At 40.2% G+C, this 25,274-nt stretch overlaps 1 long non-coding RNA gene across 1 annotated transcript in view; it reads right to left on the bottom strand.

Moving 5' to 3' along the window:
• Nucleotides 1–6,922: 6,922 nt before the first annotated feature.
• The window catches only part of LOC108514920 (uncharacterized), a 21,560-nt gene continuing 3,208 nt past the window's right edge, over nucleotides 6,923–25,274 (bottom strand). The window contains exon 2 of the long non-coding RNA XR_001881375.1: nucleotides 6,923–8,281. This is a non-coding gene — a long non-coding RNA (uncharacterized LOC108514920). The remainder of the gene's footprint in view (nucleotides 8,282–25,274) is intronic.

The raw sequence follows: 25,274 nt of genomic DNA, 5'->3' as shown, positions 1-25,274 counted from the left end.
TGCATTTGGACTCCTTATTTTATTATTATTATTATTATTTTTGAGATGGAGTCTCGCTCTGTTGCCCAGGCTGTAGTGCAGGGTGCAATCTCAGCTCACTGCAAGCTCCGCCTCCCAGGTTCACACCATTCTCCTGCCTCAGACTCCTGAGTAACTGAGACTCCAGGTGCCTGCCACCATGCCTGGCTAATTTTTTTGTATTTTTAGTAGAGACGGGGTTTCACTGTGTTAGCCAGGATGATCTCCATCTCCTGACCTCATGATCCGCCTGCCTCGGCCTCCCAAAGTGGGAATCCTTATTTTTTTTTAAGTTTTTGTGCTATTGCTATGGAAATATTCTGATGATTTATATGGTTGTGCCAGAGTTTTTAATTTGTCTATTAGAATTGTGAGAACTTCCTTTACAAAAGTGCTCATTTTTATGTAGCTAAGAGACCAGTACAGATCTTCTCCAAAGAATATCATCATCACAAATTAAATAAAAAATTAGCATACAAAAAGATTCACATTTTACTGCTGAAAGTGCCTCCGGATCTAAGTCAGCCCATCAATCAAGGCTTTCTTAGACACTGACTAAATGTTTAGTATAATCCTGAGTACTCTGGGGCTGTGGAACTCCACATCTGCTGAACACCAGGATCTAATGGGGGGATTTATCAAATAAACAGGTTCACAGTGGCTCCACTTCTGAAGATTCAAACTGGTGGCTTCTGGCATAGGGTCTTGGGAATCTGTTTTTTGTTTGTGTGTTTGTTTTTCTTTTGTTTTGTTTTTAACATCACAGGTGATTCTGATGATTAGTCAGGACTGGGAACCATACCTGCAGTGGTTCCCAAAAACTGGTCCCTGGACCCACATTATCTGCATCACCTAGGAACTTATTAGAAATGAAAATTCTCAGGGCTGTGAATGGAAAATAAAAATCTTGGGACCCCAAACTCACTATGCCAAAGGGAGAGTGAAGCTTGGGAACTGAGTCACACAAAACAAAAAAACTGCCTTCCTTTTGTTCGCAACCAAATAGCTACAAAATAGAAGGTCACATATCTTCCCAGGGGGCCTCTCTCACAAATTGCTCACAAGGAAATTCTTTATGGGGCCCCCAAATCTTTCAGAGTACATATCCCTCTTATAAACTTGCCCTAAAATAGAGTGCTGTTGAATCTTACCCTGACAATGCAAATTAACAGCTTATTTTCACAGGTAGGGGACAAAGATAAGACTAGAAATTCCTCCATCCACCCCAAACAAATGCATAATTGACTTCCTCCTCTACTCTATGCTTGCTTTATCTTATGTAAAATGTAGATATACCCAGCATGAGAAGAATGCATAATTTACTTTAACCCCATCACTCTCTTTTCACATGTAAAATGTGGATTCAGTGAGTACTAATAAGTGCTAATAGAAGCCTCACAAAAATGTAAACATGTTACTGCCTACACCCAGCCTCTTTTTTTTCTCCTTTCCCTTCTACCTGCTCTTTCCTCTTTAAATGTTGAAGTCCTTAAAACTCTCTTTGGAAAAATACAGGCTACAGATTCTAATGTAACTTGTGTTTCTTTTTCCCTGGCCACATCCTCAACCTTGGCAAAACAAACCTCTAACTCGATTGAGATCTGCCTCAGCCAATTTTTGGTTCACAGGCTCTATTCAGACCCACTAAACCATAGACTCTTGAAGTAGGGATTAACAATCTGTGTTTTATAAAGCCCTCCAGGTGATTCTGATGCTTGATACAGTTAGAGAATCATTTCAGATTTTTAATCTACTGAGCTTAATGACCTTTTCTTCATATGAAGACTGATGTCCAAGTTCTTTCTTTCTTTGCTGCAGAGCTAAGGAAATAGGACTTACTTTTTTCTCTTTGATTACCTAGCCAGCCACTATACCTTTGGGGGTTCTCTTACTCTTAATATGCCTGAAAAAGTGTGGAGGGGAAATAGCTTTCTCAACTTGCCACTTCCTTGCTGCTTGGGAAGACAAGAAAATATGTAGACAGGCCCTTCTGCTTCCAAGGAATATAGGAAGGAGATAATGAATGATAACCAGTATGAAGATGTGTCAGAAGTTCTGGGATTTTATAAAGCTTTTCTGCTCTGGTCTTGTATCCTCTGTTTTTATTCCTGATTATGGAGCTCCTATCTTCTCCACTTTCTCACTCCTCCTTTAGCAAACCCTATGACTCTTCACACCAATTCAAGGTCTAAAAAGAAAATACAGCCCAGCCAGAGATGGCCTCTTTCAGCATAAGTTTTATTTTTACTTGTTAATGGAAATCTCCCTAAAACAAAATTGTAAGAGTTAAAGAAACAGGAAAGAGACACAAAATGTGGTTTGACAGTAAAGACAGGTTTATTTTAGATAACACCTGAGAGGGGCTTCTGGCTGATGTTGATTAGGAGCACTTTCTCTTACAGACTAAGAGTATATATTGGTTTTAGGGTGAGGGGGCTTATTACAAGCTTGGAATGTTTCTGTGTGAGGGAGAAGTTTTATGGCAGAGTTGGAATGTCTCTGGGAGGAGTAGGGGAATTTATCCTGGGGCAGACATCTTACTGCCTGGAGGGGGGTTATCTTAAGGCTGGCATCTTCCTGGCCGGAGGGAAGTTATTGCGGGGCTAGCATGTCTCTGGTCAGGGAGGAGTTTGGAATGTTTCTGGTTGGAGATGTTATTTGTGGTTATTGTGGTTTATGCTGACCTTAGCCCTTAGGCTGATGCACTTTGGATTTAGGCAGTTTTTTATTAAGGTGAACTTTAGAATGAGGGGCTTGTCCAAGATGACGATGCTCCTGCTTTGTTAAAAATGTGTTTACTGTCATGTGGATTTTTCTTGATGGATCATTTAGTATTATTACAATGAACATTAACTGCTATATGCTGCAACAAACAATGATGTCATGGACTTTAAAGACTGAAGATGTGTTTAGCCATTAAATGATCTAAGATGTCTAGGATTTTACTTCTTATATTTATTTCTGTTTTCTTTTCTTTTTTTTTTTTTTGAGACAGAGTCTTCCTCTGCCACCCAGGCTGGAGTGCAGTGGCCGGATCTCAGCTCACTGCAAGCTCCGCCTCCCGGGTTTATGCCATTCTCCTGCCTCAGCTTCCCCAGTAGCTGGGACTACAGGTGCCCGCCTTGTCGCCCGGCTAGTTTTTTGTATTTTAAGTAGAGACAGGGTTTCACCGTATTAGCCAGGATGGTCTCAATCTCCTGACCTCGTGATCCGCCCGTCTCGGCCTCCCAAAGTGCTGGGATTACAGGCTTGAGCCACCGCGCCCAGCCATTTCTGTTTTTCTTTTCACCACCAAGTGATCAGAAAATCTGCCTAAATACCTTTTCCAATGTTAGTTTTTACTGCTTTGAATATTTTGCTTTTAATTTGGGAGGGCTGGGAAACCAGAAAATAAGTTTGTTAAAATTGTGTTTTAAATGAGCAATTAAGTTGTTGTATACTCAAGCTGATGAGGTTGTATAGAGTTGTTATTAAAGTTAGAACTTCCTGATTAATTTTCGAAAGGCGTTAATGTAATCCTTTGAGAAAGCAATTTGGCAACATATAACAAGATCCTTAAAAATACTTATATTCTTTAATATAATTATTCTTTTTTCTAGAATTAATGTAAGAAAATAATTTATTGCCAAAGTATTTATCCACAATGAAATTTTAACATAATTTATAATAAGGGAAAAGTATAAATGATCTAAATATTTAATTGAAGAGTTTTCAGGTAAATTATGGAACATTTAATGAAACTGTATATAGTCATTAAAACTGATTATACAAAGATTATGAAATAACTTTATCTTATGATACATGAATATGATTGAATATTAAATGAGAAGGTAATTCCCACATCCACTTGAGAGCTTAGAAATAATGAGTATTTTATATGTTATCTCATTTAAACCTCATAAAAAACCTCTAAAGTGAGCACTATTATTGTCTACATTTAATAGATGAGAAAACTATCACCAAGAGCTTAAGTAACTGGCAAATAATTGGTAGAGCTGAGATTCCAACCCCAGCAAAAGAGCCTGTGCTTACTTATAACTATGGGGCTTTAAGCAGAGACATCTCAGTTTATGCTTGGTGTCCTAGCATGATTATTTATAGTATCCCATTTCATTCTTAGAAGTCACAATTTGAATGACAAATCGTATGGTTACACTAGCTCTACGTGAATACACAGCCATGCTAAAAAAATAAGTAAATTATCAATAGATAAGAAACTATGGGGATTTTTTGAGACTAAATCCATGTAGAATCAGAGGAAAGAAGAAACTGGTAACCCAAACCAGCTGAGGAAAAGAAGAGCATGATCACAAAGAATCAGTGACCAAGTGGGCCTCATGCCTGGAGGCTGTCAAAGCCAGGATGGCATCCAGGAGCAACTTGTGTGGGAAGTAGTGGGTTACTATAGCAGGAATAGAGTTCAGTTGTAGTAGATTGCAAAAATGCTCACAATACATCTCCAAACAAGAGTGTTGGGAGATGTGTTCCCACACCTTTGAATCTGGGTTGGCCTTGTGGCTCTCTTTGACTGAAAGAATGTGTTAGAAGTGACACTGTGTGAGTTCTGGACACTGCCGCCAAATGAATAAGCTTGGGCTAGCCTGGTGGAAGATGAAACCACATGGAGAAGGACCAAGTGCCCCAGCTGACAGCTGGCCACCTGCCAGACATCCAAGTGAGGCTACTTAGGATTCCTCCAACCCCTGCCTGCCCAGTGGATCAGCCAACTGCCAACTGACTGCATATCTTGCAGCTGACTGCAAATGCATGAATAAGACCATAGAAAACCTGCCAGGTTGAGCCTAGGCCAAACTGCTGACCTGCAGAATTGTGAGTTGAAGAACATTGTTATTTTAAGCCTCTGAGTTTTAGGGTAGTTTAGGATGCAGCAAAAGTGAACTAATATACCAAGAAGCCCTTGCAAATATCTCCAACTTCCACCCCTCAAAAATCCAGGTAGTGTTTATTTGGAGGTGTCTGTGACAGGCAGGAGCAGTGCTTGGGATAGAAGAGCAGTGACTATATGTCTAAAGTCATTTGGGAAAAATTAAGATCAACTGAGCCTGGAAAAACAAGCTACGATATATCACAGCCAATAAGACATGTAGTTCCTTCTAGAAATAAATCATGTATATCACGAGATGAGATAAGAACATGGCAAATTTTGCCAAATATCTAAGTGAACTCTATCTCTATCCAGGAATTATTATTACTGTTATTTAATGTTGCTGTTAAAAAAGAAGAGCCTAACCATTAGGCCTGCCCCTCAGCATAACTCAGATACTAGAATTTCAACTGACTGTTGCTACAGCCCATAAATTTTGCCCCCGGGTAAGTAATAAAAAGAGTTAGAATGCTTTCCCCCTTGGAAGCAGATACTTGGTTATACCCAAAGGTTTGGCTGTAAATTGCAGGAAAAGATCCTCTTTCACTGCCAAGGTAATAAGATCTGGCTGGGTGTGGTGGCTCACGCCTGTAATCCCAGCACTTTGGGAGGCTGAGGGAGGTGGATCACCTGAGGTCAGGAGTTTGAGACTAGCCTGGCCAACATGGCAAAACCCCATCTCTACTAAAAATAAAAAAATTAGCCAGGTGTGTCCCAGCTACTCAGGAGACTGAGGTGGGAGAATTGCTTGAATCTATGAGGTGGAGGTTGCAGTGAGCTGAGATCATGCCACTGCACTCCAGCCTGGGCAACAGAGTGAGACTCCATCTCAATTCCAAAAACAAACAAACAAACAAACAAACAAACAAACAAACAAACAAAAGAAGATAAGAACTGCTTACCAGTTTGCAAAAATTAATCCATCTTACTAGCAGAGGGTGATTTTATTTCTTATTGAGGTGAAATTAATATAACATACAGTTAGCTACTTTAAAGTATACAATTTAGTGGTACTTAGTATATCTGCAATGTTGTACAACTACTTCTTTGGAGTTACACAACTTTTTATCACCCCCCAAAACATCCGTACCATTAAATACTCACTCTCCATTGTCCCCTCCCCTCGTTCCCAGTTTATCACTAATCTGCTTTTTGTTTTTATTATAGGATTTGCCTATTCTGGTATATGTCATACAAAAGGAATCATTCAATATGTGACCTTTTGTATCTGGCTTCTTTCACTTAGTGCAATGTTTCTGAGGTTCATCCAAGTCATAGGATGTATCAGTACTTCATTCTTTTTAATGGCTAAATTATATTCCACTGTATGTATATACCATGGTTTGTTTATCCATGCATTTGTTGATGGACATTTTTTGTTTCTAACTTTAGGCTATCATGAGTAATGCTCTTATAAACATTTGTGTACAAGTGTCTCTGTGGACACATGTTTTCATTTATCTTGGGGTACATACCTAGGAGTAGAAATGCTGGGTCATAAGATAGTTCCATTTTTAACATTTTGAGGAACCCCTAGCATTGGTTAAGATAATTGAAAATAAAGGGAAAAACAAATACTCTGACTGGTTCTTTCTCTTGGTACCCCAACATTTTGGTGCCTTAAAATTTTCTTCCTCGGCCGGGCGCGGTGGCTCATGCCTGTAATCCCAGCACTTTGGGAGGCTGAGGCTGGCGGATCACGAGGTCAGGAGATAGAGACCATCCTGGCAAATATGGTGAAACCCTGTCTCTACTAAAAACACAAAAAAATTAGCCAGGCATGGTGACAGGCACCTGTAGTCCCAGCTTCTCGGGAGGCTGAGGCAGGAGAATGACATGAACCCGGGAGGCGGCAGAGCTTGCAGTGAGCGGAAATCGCGCCACTGCACTCCAGCCTAGGCGATAGAGCGAGACTCCGTCTCAAAAAAAAAAAAATTTCTTCCTCATATTTCATTTTAAAGAATTAACAATAGGTCTAAAATGGAAAATATTAAGCCATTTTCTAATGATGCCCAAAGGTGAGATAAAAGATATATTTTAAAAAACAAATATCAAGCAAATAATAACAGATGTGATAATAACAGATGTAGTAATACGGATGTGATAATAACAGATGTAGTACTACAGATGAAAAGACTAAAAGAGATAAAGAAAACATTTTGTAATGATAAAAGAAATATTTATCCAAAAAGACATGACAGTTAAGATCTTACATGGAACCAACCACAGATTTTCAATATACATAAATCAAATACAGGTGGAACTATAAGGAGAAATAGACAAATTTATAATTATAGTATAAGATTTAAAATATATAGTGTCCTTTAGAGACTGACAATATTTACCAAAAATAAGATTTATGTATTTAATTTTTAGAATTCATATAACATATTTAACAGGCTGCATCTAGTATCAAGCACATTGCCTTCTAACCGGTAGCTTTCAAGTGGTTGTTTGGCACACATGCAGCTAAGGCCAGGTGGCTCAGCTACAGTGACAAGTCACACCCTATAGGTGATGATAGATCCCATGGGTTTGGATAGTGTCTTAGGTCTTTCCCTTCTACATCTGAAAATATGTCAAAAGGACAGAGGGAGACAGGAACCTATTGTTCCAAAAGTAACCTGTACTTTGTCCTCCAAACTTCCCTCATTGACGCAGAAGGTAGGAGGAGCATCTTCTGAGAAGCATGTTCACCTTTGTAGGGAAACCAGTACCCATCATCAGGGGCTTAAGAGGCATTTTGAGGCATAATCAGGGGCACAGTCAGGCATAGAACCGTGCTAGACTTCCTCTATTGGAGGTTCACCTCAGCAGTTTCTAAATTACCAAGTCGTCCAAAACCAATTAATTGTAAGAAGGTACCAAACTACATCCTTGGAGCTTGCCTCTGGTGGTGCCCAGGCAGAAGGTACATCCCTGTGCTGGCGTAGCGTCCAAGACCCTCAGGGAACCGATAGGCAAGGCTGGGAGCCTGGAGTGGTTTTCAGGTTGGGAATGTGCAGAGGTGTGGGGCCAGCTCCATCTGAGCCCCTGGCTGCCAACCTGGAGTGAGGACCTGCAGCTGCAACAACAGCAGAGCAGGAAAGGATGTTGAGAAAGTCCAGGAAAAGAAAGTCAGAGGGGCTGCAGTGGCCCCATTCTCCCTGCTGTCTGATTTCCCCAACATCTTCGCCTTACTCCAGGCTGTAACGGAGCCCGGTGCAGGACACTGTGCTCTTCAGATTTCTTTTGCCAAATGGGACTTTTTGTACTTGTAATTGTTCCCTCCTCTCTGGTACTCTAAGCCTCATAGTCCTGTTTTTCTTGAATATAGCTTGCTCCATATGGTCCCTTTAGATTCCTAGAAGAAATTTCTGCTGCATCATGTTAGGTGTCCTAGAGGCAAATGAATTCAGCTTCTCAGAAAAGAGTTAAGTTCTAAAGTACACATCTTATCCTAGTGGTTAAGTGTTGTCTGGAGAATATTTAACCCAATAATATATTATGTTCCATATAGGATATTTTTTGCTATATCTGTTAGAACTGCTTTTGCTACTGTAAATGTGATATCTGTTGATGGGAGCTTCTCCTTCCCTTCTTTGAACTGGGATAAAGAAAACAGTTGACCATATAGAGTTGTAAACCAAAAATAAAATTTGAAGGCCCTGGCAACCATTTTAGAGGCCCAGCGCACTCTAAAATTTAACCTGAAAAACTGGTTCAGGCTAAGATGGGAAGTGGAGGTTAGCACGCCTCATTATACCCCTCCAGCATTAACATCAACACAGACCATAATTCTAAGAAGAAAAATTCAGAGTCTATTCTTTCTAAAGCCTGCTACTTGGCATACATACATGTATTGATTGATGCCTTTTGTCTCCCTAAAATGTACAAGTTTTATCATGCAGGTAAAGATTCCAAGTAGCATGTTAAAACCTTGGTCTCCACAATCCCTTATTGTAACCCAGATACCTTTCTACTGATAATAACTCTTTCAACCAATTGCCATTGTACGATCATGCCACTTATATGATTACTGAGCACTCTAATGGTAAGAAGAAACTAAGACTAGCTGGTTGTTAATCTTAACTTTAGCCAAGACATACCCCAACTCAGTTACTTACCTAGGGATAGGTCTCAGGCTGTAGACAGCTCTCTACCATCCCAGAAGCAGGAGAAAGACCTCATTTTCCCTGTTAGAAGTGAGCTCAAACTCCACCAAGGAGTTACCTGCCTTGGATCATCATGGAAGCAGGAAAACTTGCCTTCCTTGTTGGGAGCAAGTAGAACTCCAATAAAAAGCGGTGGGGGGGGGGGGGTGGAATTTGTAAGGAAAAATAAACTTTAGATCTTGGCCACATTTGGGAAGATCAGGGATTCTCTGGAGGGGATGCTCTCACACCTCAGCAAATTGTCCTGTTGATTTGATTTGAGCCATAAAGTTAGCTCATGCTGGTACCAAGCACCAGGAGGAGATTTGTCAAAGGTCAGGGGCATCTCCACTCATAATCCCTCAGTGGTTACCAAATGTGAACCCCCAAAATTTGAGACAGGTCTCAGTTAATTTAGAAAGTTTATTTTGCCAAGGTTGAAGATGCATGCCCATGACACAGCCTCAGGAGTTCCTGATGACATGTGTCCAAGGTGGTCAGAGCACAACTTGGTTTTATACATTTTAGGGAGATATGAGACCTCAATCAACATAGGTAAGATGAACATTAGTTCAGTCTGGAAAGGCAGGACAACTCGAAGTAAAAGCAGGGCATCTTGAAGCAGGGAGGGGGTTCCCAGGTCACAGGTAGGTGAGAGACAAGTGGTTGCATTCTTCTGAGTTTTTGATTAGCCTCTCCAAAGGACTCAATCAGATACATATTTATCTCAGTGAGCAGAGGGATGACTTTGAATAGAATGGGAGGCAAGTTTGCCCTAAGCGATTCCCAGCTTGAATTTTCCTTAGTGATTTTGGGGTTCCAAGATATTTTCCTTTCACAATTATATACAGTTAACAATACTGAAGGAAAGGTGGCAGGCAAACATAATTGCTTCTGGATGCAGATGTTTACATTTCTTATACCTAAGATGCTTATGAATTGGAATTGAAGAGTGAACGTTGAGCAAAATTTATACCTGGTTTAGCCTTGCCACAGGGCTGCGTAGGGCAAACAGCCCAGGCCCCTTCACTTAGGATACATTTACAGTTGTCCTCTGCACCTTCTCCTATCTTCCCACTGAGTACCTTCCAAGCAACAGATACTGTGGTGTTGCTGAGATCTGACAAAGAAAAAGACTACTACTCAATATCTGAAACAAAAAGCTGAATCTAATGCTGCCTGAAACACAGTCTCCTCCAGTAAAGCAAGGAGCTGATTATCTATAGAAGTTTGGGGAGCATGAAGTTGAGGGATTGGTAGACTTTAAGAGGTGGGAGTGGGTTGGTTGTTGCCAGCTAGGGAAACTCAGTTGTTTAGATGAGATTGTTGTGGACTGGCTGGCTTTCAAAAGCATAGGGTTATTTCTGGCTAGATTTCAGAAGTGTGTTCAGTTAGGTAAGTTGCCATCAATCCAGTAGACCAGATTATTTTATTTTATTCCTTTCTGGGTTCTTTTTTGAGACAGGGTCTCACTCTGTTGCCCAGGCTAGAGTACAGTGTACAATTACAGCTCACTGCATCCATGAACACCTGGGCTCAAGTGAACCTACTACTTCAGTCTCTCAAAATGCTGGGATTACAGGTGTGAGCCACCATACTCAGCCCATTAAACCAGTTTGGAACTAGTTCTGGTGGTTACTTGCTGCCATAACTACAGAACATTTAATCTTTTCCCAAGAGTGTCAGAATTTTTTTTTTTTATTTTCAAGTCTCTGCCTTCAAGAAAATCATAATCTATGTGGGGAATAGTCATGCAAGCTATACATAGAGGCGGCATAACGGAGAAGTTAAAAGCACAGGTTTCTTGCTAAACATGAAAGATTGGAGACTCGCATTTCCTTTTGCTCCTTCCTGAATTTCCACCTAGATGACACTAAAGGGATTTTAAAAGGCACAAATCTAAGAGAAAGAACATGAAGGGAGACAACAAGAGGGGGTAGAAGAACAGTTGAGAGATGCCAATTAAATTTTGGAAGCCCCCAAATCAGTTTGCAATTGCTAACTGATCTAGCAGAGCAGAGAAAGCAGAAACAATACTGCCTGCAGAGAGGGGAGCCAAAAAGAAAAACCCTGCCCTCAAACCCTGGAAAATCTCAGGAATAGGTAGTATTCGTCATCTCTGAAGGTAGGGGTGAGAAGTGAGGCTGAAAACAGAAGGATGGATTGAATATCTGTGAATGAAGCAGTTAGACCCTTATATCCCTTTCCATACCATAGGCAGACAAGTAACCCAGCCCAACAGAAAATGGAAAGGTATTGAATTGAGAAACTCAAACTCAGGCATAGGTGAAAGGCAGGAAGCTCTGCAGAAAGTAGGGGAAATAAGTGGAAATTGATATAGCTCAAAGTCAGACTCTAAAGCCTCCTTCCTTACCGTGGCTCTTAGAATGCTGGCATCTATAACACCCACCAAAGTATGAAACTGTAAGGAGAATTTCTCCTGGGGAAAATGGCCATGCCTAGAAAAAAGATTTAGAGATGCTGACACATTTCTGGGGAGGTTTTCCCTAGGGAATAGCTCGGGGCCTACCGAATCATTCTGCAATAAGTCTATAATTCAGTACATTGCAGTTCTCCACAAAGGTTTTGTTTTTAGGTTTTAGTGCCTCACTCTTAGATATAAATGAATAGGTAAGAATCACTAGACATTTGAGGGAAGTTTCCAGCATGAAGAAATAGAGATAAAACAAACAGAAAAGAATTTGGAGGAAACTGAGACAATAGAGGAATCAGAAAAGTTAAGACCTACAAGTTATGGTCTCAGAGAGATAAAAGAAGCTATTGCATTCATGAAGAAAAAATGAGATGTTTTTTAAAAGCCATAGATAAGCAAGCCAGGTTCAGTGTTATGCACTTGTAGTCCTGGCTACTTGGGAGGATTGCTTGAGCCAGGAGTACGAGTCCAGCCTGGCAACATAGTGAGACCCTGTATCTTTAAAAAAAAAAAAAAAAAAAAAAAAAGCATATGGAGAAGATAAAAGATCTCTTGAAAATAAAAATCATGATAAAAAAATTGACAGAAGTAAAAAAATTGCAAAATATTAAATCTAGCTTCTCTGTGTTTTAACTTCCTTCCCCACCCCCCATCCCCGCCCTGAGACTGGGTCTTGCTATGTTAGCCTGCTGATCTCAAACTCTTGGGCTCGAGTAATCCTCCTGCCTTAGTCTCCTGAGTAGCTGGGATCACAGGTGCATGCCATTGCCTCCAGTTAATTTCCTTTTCTATAAAATGGGGATGGCAGCAGTCACTAATTTATAGTGTGTCACGTGTATTAAATAATTTAGTACATGCAATGAGCACGTAGTTCTTGCTACATTATTTTTTCACTTGCTATTTCACCATTTAGAGCAGAATAGGTATCAGTTTTCTGTTCAGTTTTAGCATATACATAAGGCTACGTGAGTAATTTATTGGCTTCTTAGAAAAAATTAGTCTATGTAAACAACATAGAAAAGCATGTTATATTAGCTAAAAGTACTTTTAGGCCGGGCGCAGTGGCTCACGCCTGTAATCCCAGCACTTTGTGAGGCCGAGGTGGGTGGATCACGAGGTCAGGAGTTTGAGACCTGCCTGGCCAATATGGTGAAACCCCGTCTCTACTGAAAATACAAAAATTAGCCAGGTGTGGTGGCATGCACCTGTAGTCCCAGCTACTTGGGAGTCTGAGGCAGAATCGCTTGAACCCCGGAGGCAGAGGTTGCAGTGAGCTGAGATCGCGCCACTGCACTCCAGCCTGGGTGACACAGCAAGGCTCCATCTCAAAAAAAAAAAAAAAAAAAAAGAGTACTTTTAAAACTGAACTAGTAGTAATTATTTCTAAGCACAAAAAGGCAATAGAAAATTAATGAGGCCTGTTGTCAGCTGTTTTGATCTCTAAACTTAGAATGGCAGGTTGGGGATTGAAGTCCATTTGTTTTTTCAAAAATTGTGCACTAAGCACTTATTCCCACATGTCAGGCATTGTACTAGGTGCTGGCATTTGGTATTTTCATGATTGCACTTTAAGAAATATAAAAATAACTGAAAAACTTTTAAAAATGTAGGGTTAAAAATTAATGATGAGGAAATATCTCTCAGAAAGTATCTTTATCACAAAAAGATAAAGAGATGGAAAATAGAAGGACCATATAAGAAAACTAGAAAATCAGCATTCAGCTCAGGAGATACAAAATCTGAATAACAGGAGTTATATATATATATAACACTATATAATTAAATACCATATATAAAGTACTTATATATAATATATTAATATATATTAAGTATTTATATATTATATATATTAAGTCTATATATATAGAGAGAGAGAGATGAGAGAAAGAGAGACGAGAAGAGTGAGAGAGAGTGAAATAAATAGATGATAAGAAGTTACCAGAGAAATAATTTTTAAAAAATTCTCAGAATTGAGTTTCTGACTGATAGGGCCCACTGAGTGCACCAAGTTACCTCATCTTGAAATTTCAGAATCCTGGGGACAAAAAGAAGATCATAAAGGCTTCCCGAGGATTTAGAATCATAATGGCATTGGCTACTCAAAGGTGACAGTGGAAACTGTGAGATGATAGAACAGTGTCTTTAAAATTGTCAGAGGAAAAAAAATGATTTCTAACTTGGAATTATAAACAAATCACATGTGAGGATAGGGCAAGTTTTAATCTCTAATATTTTACCCCAATCTTCCTTTTTTTCAGAAAGCTCCAAAAAAGGAAACTCAAAGGATTAACTTAAGATCCAGAAAGTGGGAAATTTATTACAAAAAAAAAAGAGACAATGGGAACCCCTAGGATGAGAGTGAAGGTAGATCTCAGACAATGGCTAGGCAGCAGCACTAGAGAGCCAGCAGTCCAGATTGGTGCAGGTTAGAAAGCTTTGGGAGAGGTAGGTCCAGGAAAATGAAATTCCTACTATACCTGAAGAACTTAAATGTACTGAGATATAGACAACTGGGCTAGAGTTTAGGGATGATAGAGTGATTCAAAATTAAATGTTGTCTCCAGAGAAAAAAGTGACACTGATGTATTTCATTTGTTTGCCTAGAAAACAAGATTAGATGAGATTTTGTTTGCCTAGAAAACTAGGTGAACTTCCTAGTAAGTGCTTAACGAATTGTAGCTATATAATATGGATTAATACCACAGAGAAATATATAAAGCTGCATAAGAAGACTTGTGAAAGTAGCACTTAACCCTGTCAGGAGGAGATAGGAAAGGTGTCACAGTAGAACGCCGCAACGGGGTATAAGTGGATGAATAGAGTTTGACAGGTGATGAGTGGAAAGAACATTCCAGTGTAGAAAGGTATAAGCTGTAACATAAAAGTCTGAAAGATATGTGTTAGCAATGATAGTATGAGCCAAGAAATTATATATTGTGCTTAGTTGACTTTCAAGCCTAAGGCCTACAGATAAATTGTTACAGACATTTAGGATCTCAGGGAATATTGCTCCCATGAACTCTTCCTGAGGAATGAAGTAGAAAATTAGCCTCAGATAAGCAAAATGACTAGAGAGGCATTGACATAAAGACTGGTGGCACTGGTCCTTAATAGGTCTAACATCACAAAAAGAGAGATAACCATACATTGTATACATCCTGCAAGAACATGGCAAGAGCACAGCTGTGAAGAAGCAGTGTCAAAAAATTAAGCTTAAGTCTAATCATGATGGAAACCTAAGATGGGTGGAGAGTAAACTGAGAGAAAATTTGGAAGCCCCCAGGCCCTCGGTTCCATAAGAATGCGAGGGAAGGGTAGGAGTGAAGAATGACGTGAGACTCCCAGTGCAGGTCACGTTCCAGTATTTAATCCAACTTTTTTAAATCTTTAAGCTGATGACACCTTTGGATATTGCCTATGATCTCTGAATCACACAATGTTGCTTTGCCTTAATTTTGGCTCTCTGATGAAAAGATTGAATTAATCACACAGCTCGATTCCTAGCACATTATCATCATTAGACTGAGCAAGGTCCTTGTCTTGTTTTAGTTATTCCCTATTAACCCCATTTCCCACTTGCATCTCCTTCCTCTCCTATAGGCAAACATTCTAGTCTTTTTAATGTGGTTTTTTGCTTGTTTCTTTATATAGTTCTTACAAAATATGTATCTTTGTGCGCATGTGTATTTTTGTTTTACAAAATGTGCATCATATACATCTTAGTCTTGGGCATTATGCTTTAAGTTCAGCCATGCTGCAATGTGCAAATCTGATCTATTGCTAATCTACTCTTCCAGTGATGGACACCAAGATTATCTTCTATTTACTGTACCATAAATATTGTTACAATGCACATCTTTGCATATGTCCCCTTGGGACATATATGACCTGAGACTATGGACCTGAGACTATTTGAGCACAGGAAGGAGCTTAAATACTGCCCAATATTCATTTAATGATAATTAACAAGTATTTATTGAATGTTACCATAGTACCAGCTACTATTTTAGCTTCTAGGCATATAGTAGGAAACAAGATAGACAAGGTCCTTGCTCTCAAATAGCTCACTTTCTTTCTTTTTTTTTTTTTTTTTTGAGACGGAGTCTGGCTCTGTCGACCAGGCTGGAGTGCAGTGGCCGGATCTCAGCTCACTACAAGCTCCGCCTCCCGGGTTCACGCCATTCTCCTGCCTCAGCCTCCTGAGTAGCTGGGACTACAGGCGCCCGCCACCTCGCACGGCTAGTTTTTTTGTATTTTTTTCGTAGAGACGGGGTTTCACCGTGTTAGCCAGGATGGTCTCGATCTCCTGACCTAGTGATCCGCCCGTCTCGGCCCTCCAAAGTGCTGGGATTACAGGCGTGAGCCACCGCGCCCTGCTCAAATAGCTCACTTTCTAAAGAAACAGAACAAAGACTTTTTTGGGGGGTAATAGTCCTATGCAGAGAATGAAAACATTGTGATGTGCTAGTGTCAGAATGGCTATTTAGATTAGTTAGATAAGAATAAACATTAGAGCTAAGTTCTTGAACGACAAGAAAAGGTCAGCTAGGTAAAGAGCTGGGTTAAAAGCCTCCTCGGCAGAGGACACGGTTAAGTGCAATGACCCTGAGGAGGGAATAGCCTTGACACATGGGAGAGCAGCAAGAAGGTCCGGTGTAGGGATAAGAAAGAGTGTAATGGAAGAGAAGTGTACTAGTTATCTGTTGTTATATAACAATATTACCACAAATGTAGCAGCCTGGCACAGTTTAGCTGGGTCCTCTGCAAAGCTGCAATCAGGGTATTGGCCAAGGTAGGGTTCTCATGGGAGGCTCATCTGTGAATCTGCTTCCAAGCTCAAGTAGTTTTTGGCAGAATTCAATTTTTTGCAGGCTCTTGGCTGGAGGGCCTCAACCTCTTGCTGGCTGTTGGCTGGAAGCTGCCCTCAGTTCCTTGCTGTGGGGGCCTTCCCCTCATGGCTGCTTGCTTCCTCAACACCAACGAGAGAGAGAGAGTTTCCCAGCAAGAGAGGTTATAGTCTTGTGTAAGGTTATCACAGAGGTGATGGCCCATCACCCTGGCTGTATTCTGTTGGTTAAAAACATGTCCAGGTCCTGCCCACTCAAGGGAAAGGAATTATACTGGGATGAATACCTGGAGTTGGGGATCATGGGAACCACGTTAGGGGCTGTCAGCCACAATGAGGAAACAGAGGTGGAGGTTGGGGGAGGGTTTATATCATGAACATCATCTTAAGCACTATAGTATGAACTTGTTTTTTCTAAGTGAGGTAGAGAATGATTAGGAGACCTGAGCAGATTATATTATATTTTAAATTCTTAACTATCCCTCTGCTTCAGTGTCTAAGAGACATTGTAGTGGGGTCAGCAGGGAAGCAAGAAATCCATAGGAGGCTGTTGCTATAGAGAGGAGACAGTGGCCTGGCTTCGATGGAAGTGTATATAGAGAGAAGTGGACAGAATTGGGATATGCTTTTGAGGTAGAGTGGATAGCACTTGCTGACAGTTTATTGGGGGACTGTTCACAGACAAATTTAGTAGTTTGCCCAAGTTCACAAACTGTCATTGGAAGAGCTAGAATTAGAACTCTGCCTGCCTGGTTCTTCATCCTGTTCTTTTTCTACTATGCCATTATAGACACCATGATATATCCAGTATATCCTCTCTATACCTACTCTCATTGCCTGCCCTCTACCTCTTACTTTCAAATTTTGCTTTAAACAAACAACTATTGCACAGGCTGCTCTGAAGAAGAGGCATTGTTGCTGCAACTCTAAATCATGCTTTTAGAATTGGTAACATTAATAGTTATAGTGTCAGGTAGGTGTAGCAAAAGCAATGATCTTAGAGAAAACGTGTCTACTCCAGCATTTGCATTAAGCCAGACTACCCTTCTATGTAGTAATTTCTGTGATGCCCCCTGTACACGTTTACAGAAGTCTGGGTAGCCCAAGCAATGCAAAGCATGGGGAAAGAGACTATGTTGTCTTCTTGATTTGTGCCGTCCTGAGATGTGGGGGTTTTGTCTTATGAATCCTTTATGTAGTGTCCTACTTCCTTTCCCTAGGCTGTCCTAATCCTTCCATGGGATGTATTCTTCCCTGGGTACTTTTAGAGTAGATAATGGCACCTGAGTGGAAACTGTTTTTGTAAGAATAAGGACCAATTACTGAGTATTGTGACAGGCAATGTGCTAAGTACTTTACATCTATTAGCTCATTTAATCATCAAAACACTCCAGTGAATTATAGTCTCATTTCAGAGGAAATAAAACTAAAGCTCTAAGAAGCTGACTTATTAGCTAGTGGTTTTGCTTACCTGCATCTGAAGGTAACTCTCCTAGAAAAAAATAATTTGCCTCAATAGTGAAACATTTAACATTTAAGTGAAGTTCCATTTAGTCTTTTTCCCCCATGTTGTTTTACTTATTAATTGTTAGACATTTTGAAAGAAACATTACGAAGTCTTTAAAAGTATACATCTTTTAAAATTTCCTATGAAAATCAACATGTTGTTTATTTTCCTTTCCTCTCCATGGCCACAAGATAATTTCAGTGCCAACCTACATGAATAATATGCATGGTCTCAGGATTCCTGCTGAGATTAAGGCAAAAATTCTTATTTTAAAAGTAATTTGCTGAATTTTTTTCTGGCACAGACATCTGCTTTAAAGCTTTAATTAATGTTGCATGGTTTTAAAGAGACTAGTTTCCAATAACCCAAAAAATATCAACATTATGAAGAAGATGAAACAGATGTAGGAACACTCAGATCAAATAAGGAGCTCAATTATCTTTGGAAGGTAAACGTTGCTGACCCCTACTTTTGCTGCCTGATACTAATTACAAATAAAAAGAATCTTAGGAGGGCAATTCAGATGGGGCAGCTGGGAGGGGATACTGGAAAGAGAAGTAGGGAAGTGCCATAGAAAAGGTAAGGCAGCCAATGAAGGTACTTTATTTACCAGCTACCTTGTGGAAAAACCCTAGGAGGTAATGTAATATACAAACCTCAGAATTATCCCACTAGAGGGATGATGGAGCTGAAAAGCCAGGGATAAATGCTGCTCCTTGTGCCCTTGTGTGTATGGTGAGTGCCGGGAGGCGGGGGGCGGGGGCAGGTTGCAGGCGCTACTGGAGTTCATGTTTCTGCTGCCCTTTTGCACATTCCTATACATCCCATAAGACTCCTTGTTCAGTTGGGAAGGGGACTCTCAGGCACAGAGACTGAGCAGATATTGACAGTCGGAAGTCACAGAAACACACTGACAGGTCTGAGGAATGTGAGCTGGGCACAGCAGCACTTGCTACACATGCTGTGTTAATGATGGGGAGGATAAACAGGTTGCATATGTTGCTGATGGGAGTTTAAACGTGGTTACTTCTATGGAAATCAATTTGGAAACACCTATCAAAAGCATAGTTGTTTCAGTAATACTGCTTTGAAGGTTTTCTCCTACAGATATATTCATAAATGTGCAAAATGATGTATGAATAAGGTTATTAGTTGCATCACTGTAAGGCAAAAGGTTGGAAATATCCTTAATATTTTTCACTAGAGGACTGGTTAAATTATGGTACCTTTACTTTTTGTATAAATTTATGAGTTCCAAGTAAAATTTTGTTACATGCATAGACTGCCTAGAGATCAAGTCAGGGCTTTCAGGGTATTCATTTCCTGAATAACTTACATTGTGTCCATTAAATAATTTATGATACATTTAAATGCAATACTATGCTTGTTTGAAAGAATGAGGAAGCTCCTTGTATAATGGTATACGGTTGATTGCAAAGATATACTGTTAGGAGAAAAAAGCAAGATGGAGCAGTGTTTGTATGTGAACACATTTGGATTAAAAAAATGGTGGTGGTGGGCCGGGCGCGGTGGCTCACGCCTGTAATCCCAGCACTTTGGGAGGCTGAGGCGGGCGGATCATGAAGTCAGGAGATAGAGACCATCCTGGCTAAAACGGTGAAACCCTGTCTCTACTGAAAATACAAAAATTAGCCGGGCGTGGTGGCGGGCGCCTGTAGTCCCAGCAACTCGGGAGGTTGAGGCAGGAGAATGGCATGAACCCCGGAGGCGGAGCTTGCAGTGAGCCGAGATTGCGCCACTGCACTCCAGCCTGGGCGACAGAGCGAGACTCTCTCTCAATAAATAAATATATAAATAAAAATTAAAAAAAATGGTGATGGTGGTGGGAAAATGTATGTTATATGTGCATAAAATCTATGGAAAGTCCCACCAAAGATAGTTAATACTTGTTAACTTGGAGGAAGGGAACTAAGGACAAGAGTGAGGGGATACTTTTCCTTCTGTATAGCAACTGTATTCCATTAGCTACTCAAAAATAAAATGTAAATAATTTGCAAAGAACATTGTATCTTGGGGGCAGTTGGGAGCTGCTAAATTTTGTTTTAATCTTTCACTGAATAGGTGATCAGACCTGTTGGGATGGACAGGCAGTTGGGTGGGATGCAGAGTTTCAGAGAGCCTAAAGGGAGAGCGAATGACTGGATAGAGAAGGAACCAAAGTTTAGTTCCCAGGGCCAAAGCACCAATCAGGGAATAGTATTCAGCTGTTAACTTGTCAGGCAATGTACTTGGGTAGGTAGGGGACTCAATTTGAAGGTAAATGGTATCAGGCTATCAGTTTTAACTGCATTTTTTAAGAGTCTGTATGTCTATTTGGTATCCACCTATCACAGGACCAAACCATAAATAAATATGGTAAACCATATTTACCTCTGTTCTGTAAGTCGGCTTCCTGGGAACTCATGTGCAGACCACCTGATCAAGGTTGTGGCTCCACATACCTTCTTATCTAATTCTCACATACCAAGCCACTGTTTGCCCTGCCCTAAATCATCACAGGGCCAGGTATCAGGCAACTAGAGATCACCTCTATAGCCCAAAGCCTATTGGAATTATTCAAACTAGTCAATCCTTAACTGTTTCCCCTGCTCTGCCTTGCATTTGCTGCAGAACCCCAGTAAGGGCTCTGGTCTATGCCTTCCCCTCACTCCTGCTTCTGCCCCGCAGAAGTCGGCATGAATAGAGCCTCCTTTTCGCCTTTTGCCTTCTAGACTTCCAACGCTCTCTGCCATGAGTATACACATTTCCACTTAAAAACAAAAATAAACCCAGAGCCCTTAAAAGAAAGTTTTATTAGTATATAATTCACATACTGTATCACACCATATATATTAGTTTCATATGGCTACAAATTACCACAAATTGGGTGAATTAAAACAACAGAATTTGTTTTATTGAATATTGTTTTATTTTATTGAATATTTACAGAATTTTGTTTTATTTTACATTTACATAATTTACAGAATATTGTTTTATTTTATTGAAAATATTTATTTTCTCACAGTGCTGGAAGACTGGCCATCCAAAATCAAGATGTCGGCAGGGGGACGCTCCTGAAGGCTCTGGGGAAGAATCCTTTCCCTCCTTTCTATGTCCTGGTGGTTGTCAGCACTCCTTGGTGTTCTTTGGCTCGCTAACTAAATTGCTTTACTGTCTCTGTCATCACATGGCCTTCTTCCCTGTGTCTCCTCCGTGTCTTCAAATCTCTCTCTTCTCTCTCTTTTTTTAAGCCAGAGTCTCGCTGTGTCGCCCAGGCTTGAGCGCAGTGGCGCGATCTCGGCTCACTGCAAGCTCCGCCTCCCGGGTTCACGCCATTCTCCTGCCTCAGCCTCCCGAGTAGCTGAGACTACAGGTGCCCGCCACCACGCCCAGCTAACTTTTGTATTTTAGTAGAGACGGGGTTTCACCATGTTAGCCAGGATAGTCTCCATCTCCTGACCTCGTGATCTGCCCGCCTCAGCCTCCCAAAGTGCTGGGATTACAGGCCTAAGCCACTGCACCTGGCCCCAAATCTCTCTCTTCTTACGAGGACACCAGTCCTTGGTTTTAGGTGTCCATCCTAATACAGTATGGCCTCATCTTAACTTGATCACATCTGCAAATATCCCATTTCTAAATAAGGTGATATTCAAGGTACAGGGGTAGGACTTTAACATATCTTTTTAGTGGATACAAATCAACCCACACCACCATACAATTCACCCATTTAAAGTATACAATTTAATGGTTTTTAGTATACTCACAGAATTGTGCAATCATTATATCAACTTTACAACATTTTCATTGCCCCACAATGAAACCCTGTCCTGTATGCATTAGCAGTCACTCTCCATTTTCCTGCAACACTCCCCCAAGTCCTAGATAACCAGTTACCCATGTTCTGTCTCTATAGATTGCCTATTCTGGACATTTCATATAAATTGAATAATATAGTATGTGGCCTTTTGTGCTGGCTTCTTTTTTTTTTTTTTGAGATGGAGTCTCACAGTTGCCCAGGCTGGAGTGCAGTGGCATGATCCTGGCTCACTGCAACCTCCACTTCCCAGGTTCAAGTGATTCTCCTGCCTCAGCCTCCCCCATAGCTGAGATTCCAGGTGCCCACCACCACGCCTGGCTACTTTTTGTATTTTTAGTAGAGATGAGGTTTCACCACATTGGCCAGGCTGGTCTCCAAGTCCTGACCTCAAGTGATTCACCTGCCTCGGCCTCCCAAAGTGCTGGGATTACAGATGTGAGCCACTGCGCCTGGCATTGCTTAGTATAATGTTTCTAAATTTCATACATGCTGTATCAGTACTTCATTCCTTTTAATGGCTGAATAATATTCAATTGTACAGACATAACACATCGTATTTAAGCATTTACTAGTAGATGGGACATTTTGGTTCTACTTTATTACTTTATTTATTTATTTATTTTTAAACGAGTCTTGCTCTGTTACCCAGGCTGGAGTGCAGTGGTACAATCTCGGCTCACTGCAACCTCTGCCTCCCAGGTTCAAGCAATTCTCTGCCTCAACCTCCTGAGTGGCTGGGATTACAGGTGCCCACCACCATGCCCGGCTAATTTTTTGTATTTTTTTTTTTTTTTAGTAGAGACGGGGTTTCACCATCTTGGCCAGGCTGGTCTTAAACTCCTGACCTCGTGATCTACCTGCCTTAACTTCTCAAAGTGCTGGGATTACAGGTGTGAGTCACTGTGTCTGGCCTGGTTGTTTCTACTTTTTGGTGACTTGGATAATGCTGCTATGAAAATTTGTGTTCAAACTTTTGTGTGCATATGTGTTTTCATTTCTCTTGGGAATATACCTAGGAATGGAATTGCTGGGTCATATGGTAACAGTATGTTTAACTGAAGAACCACCAGACTGTCTTCCAAAGCAGCTACATCATTTACACTCCCATCAGCAATGTATGAGGATTCCAACCAATTTTTCCACGTCCTCGTCAACCCTTGTTATTATCTTTTTTTATTATGATCACCTATGTAGGTGTGAAATGATATCTCATTGTGGTTTTGATTTACATTCCCCTGTTGACTACTGATGTTGAGCATCTTTTCATGTACTTATTGGTCACTTTCATCTCTTCTTTGGAGAAATGCCTAATCATATTCTTTGCATATTTTTTAATTGGGCTGTCTTTTTATTAATTAGTTCTAAGAGAGTTCTTTATATATTTTTGTACAAGTACCTTATGTATAATTTACAAATATTTTCTCCAACTTTGTGGGCTGTCTTTTCACTTTCTTGATAGTGTCCTTTGAATCACAAAAGTTTTCAATTCTGATGAAGTCCAACTTATCTATGTTTTCCTTTGTTGCTTGTACTTTTGATGCCATATCTCAGAAACAGAACTTTTTAAGGACACATTGTTTATTAAAAATGAGTAAATCATTTATGTGAAAATTCTGGGCTAACAAAGTCATGGTGAATAAGAAGTATTTTTTCAAGTCACTAAATAATTTGTACCACTTTAGGCTTTCTTTTTAGAGTCACTTTTTTTGTGTTTCACTTAGGATTCTTGTCCTTGTACAAGAATAATAATTATGTAGATTACCATTTATTCAAATAGTTACGGGTGTATAATATTGCTGTGATTCCTATTTGTATAACTAACATTTCTGTTAATGTTAGTTCTAACTTGTTCACAGAAAGTAAAAAGAATATAATTAAAATAATATGAAATTCTACCTCTCAAAGCTAATCCAAAGTTAAAGTTTATTTAATTTTATTTTTATTTATTTATTTATTTTGAGACAGAGTCTTGCTCTGTCGCCCAGACTGGAGTGCAGTGGCGTGATTTCGGCTCACTGCAACTCTGCCTCCTGGTTTCACACCATTCTCCTGCCTCAGCCTCCCGAGTAGCTGGGACTACAGGTGCCCGCCACCATGCCTGGCTAATAGTTTGTATTTTTAGTAGAGACGGGGTTGCACTGTTAGCCAGGATGGTCTTGATCTCCTGATCTCGTGACCTGTCTGCCTTGGCCTCCCAAGGTGCTGGGATTACAGGTGTGAGTCACTGCACCAAGTTTATTTTAATAAAAAGATGCTCACTATATTTTAAGTCAAAATAGCAGAATTGCAAAATGTTTAGTACATTCCTATTTTGTAAAAAATTACATAGATATTTTCTTGGAAATAAGTCTAGAAGAATATAAGCAAAAAGTTAATAATGGTAATCTATGGAGGGGCAGTTTTCATGTTTTGGGAAAATACTTTTCTAGTTTGGTATAAAGACTGAACGTATGCTATAAAATAAAGTGAAAACATCTTTCAGCCTTTTCCATGCATATTTAAAATGAAATATTTTACAAAATCACAATCTTACTAAATGTTTTATACCGTGTTTTATCCTGTGCTTTTTTCACTTCATATAATATGATGTCATTGAATATTCTTTGAAAAGATGATTTGTACTACTTGAATTAAAATTCAAGGCTTAGAGTCACATTATTTAGCCATTTCTCTATTGTTGAATGTCTAGGTTGTTGTTTACAATTTCTCACCACTTAAAAAAATGTGGTGCCTAACATTTCCATAAATAAATGCTTGTTTGCATCTCTGATTATTTTGATTGGGGAAGACTCCTAAAATAAAGGTTACTGGATCAAAATATATGAATATTTAAAAATGTCTTCCTGAATGAATTCCTTTGAAGACACTGTAACACTGAATTACTTATTCTTTTTGGTTTCAGTTCTTCAAGTGTAATTGCCTATTTCTATACTTTATTTAGTGCATGGAAGCAGCAAGGGAAAGGCATGAAGCAGCCTGGAGTGCATGTTGCACTAGAAGGCAGGAGACCTAGATTCTTTAGGTCTTGGAAAACTCACAAATTTCCAGCAGCTTTATATACCTTATCTTTCAAATAAGTGGGGGTGGGATTCCTGAGTCATAAATTCCACAGTTCTCTAGTTTTCCTTGGCTACTAGGAGAAATGCTGGGCTTCGTACTGTGGGAAAAGCAGTAAATACAGGTATCCCAGTGGAGGATACGTTTTCATGGCCTAGTCTCTAGACAGATGCTTTTACAGAAACAAAATGAAATCCTTAACAATGCTGTTAATAGGTAATATTACGTCTGTTTTATTATCAGCTGTTTTACAGCTGAAAAAACTGAAGCCCACAGAATTTCAGTAACTTGCCCAAGAGCATTCAGCTAGTAAGGGGCAGGAATAAGAATCTAGTCCAGCCGGGAGCGGTGGCTCACGCCTGTAATCCCAGCACTTTGGGAGGCCCAGGCGGGCGGATCACGAGGTCAGGAGATCAAGACCATCCTGGCTAACACGGTGAAACCCCATCTCTACTAAAAATACAAAAAACTAGCCGGGCGCGGTGGCGGGCGCCTGTAGTCCCAGCTACTCGGGAGGCTGAGGCAGGAGAATGGCGTAAACCCGGGAGGCGGAGCTTGCAGTGAGCCGAGATTGCGC

The sequence above is a fragment of the Rhinopithecus bieti genome, unplaced genomic scaffold (genome assembly GCF_001698545.2).
Source record: "Rhinopithecus bieti isolate Rb0 unplaced genomic scaffold, ASM169854v2 scaffold_34397, whole genome shotgun sequence".
In the NCBI taxonomy this organism is placed as follows: Eukaryota; Metazoa; Chordata; class Mammalia; order Primates; family Cercopithecidae; genus Rhinopithecus; species Rhinopithecus bieti.
The sequence above is the reverse complement of the archived record's forward strand: the minus strand, read 5'-3'. Positions and strand labels throughout refer to the sequence as shown.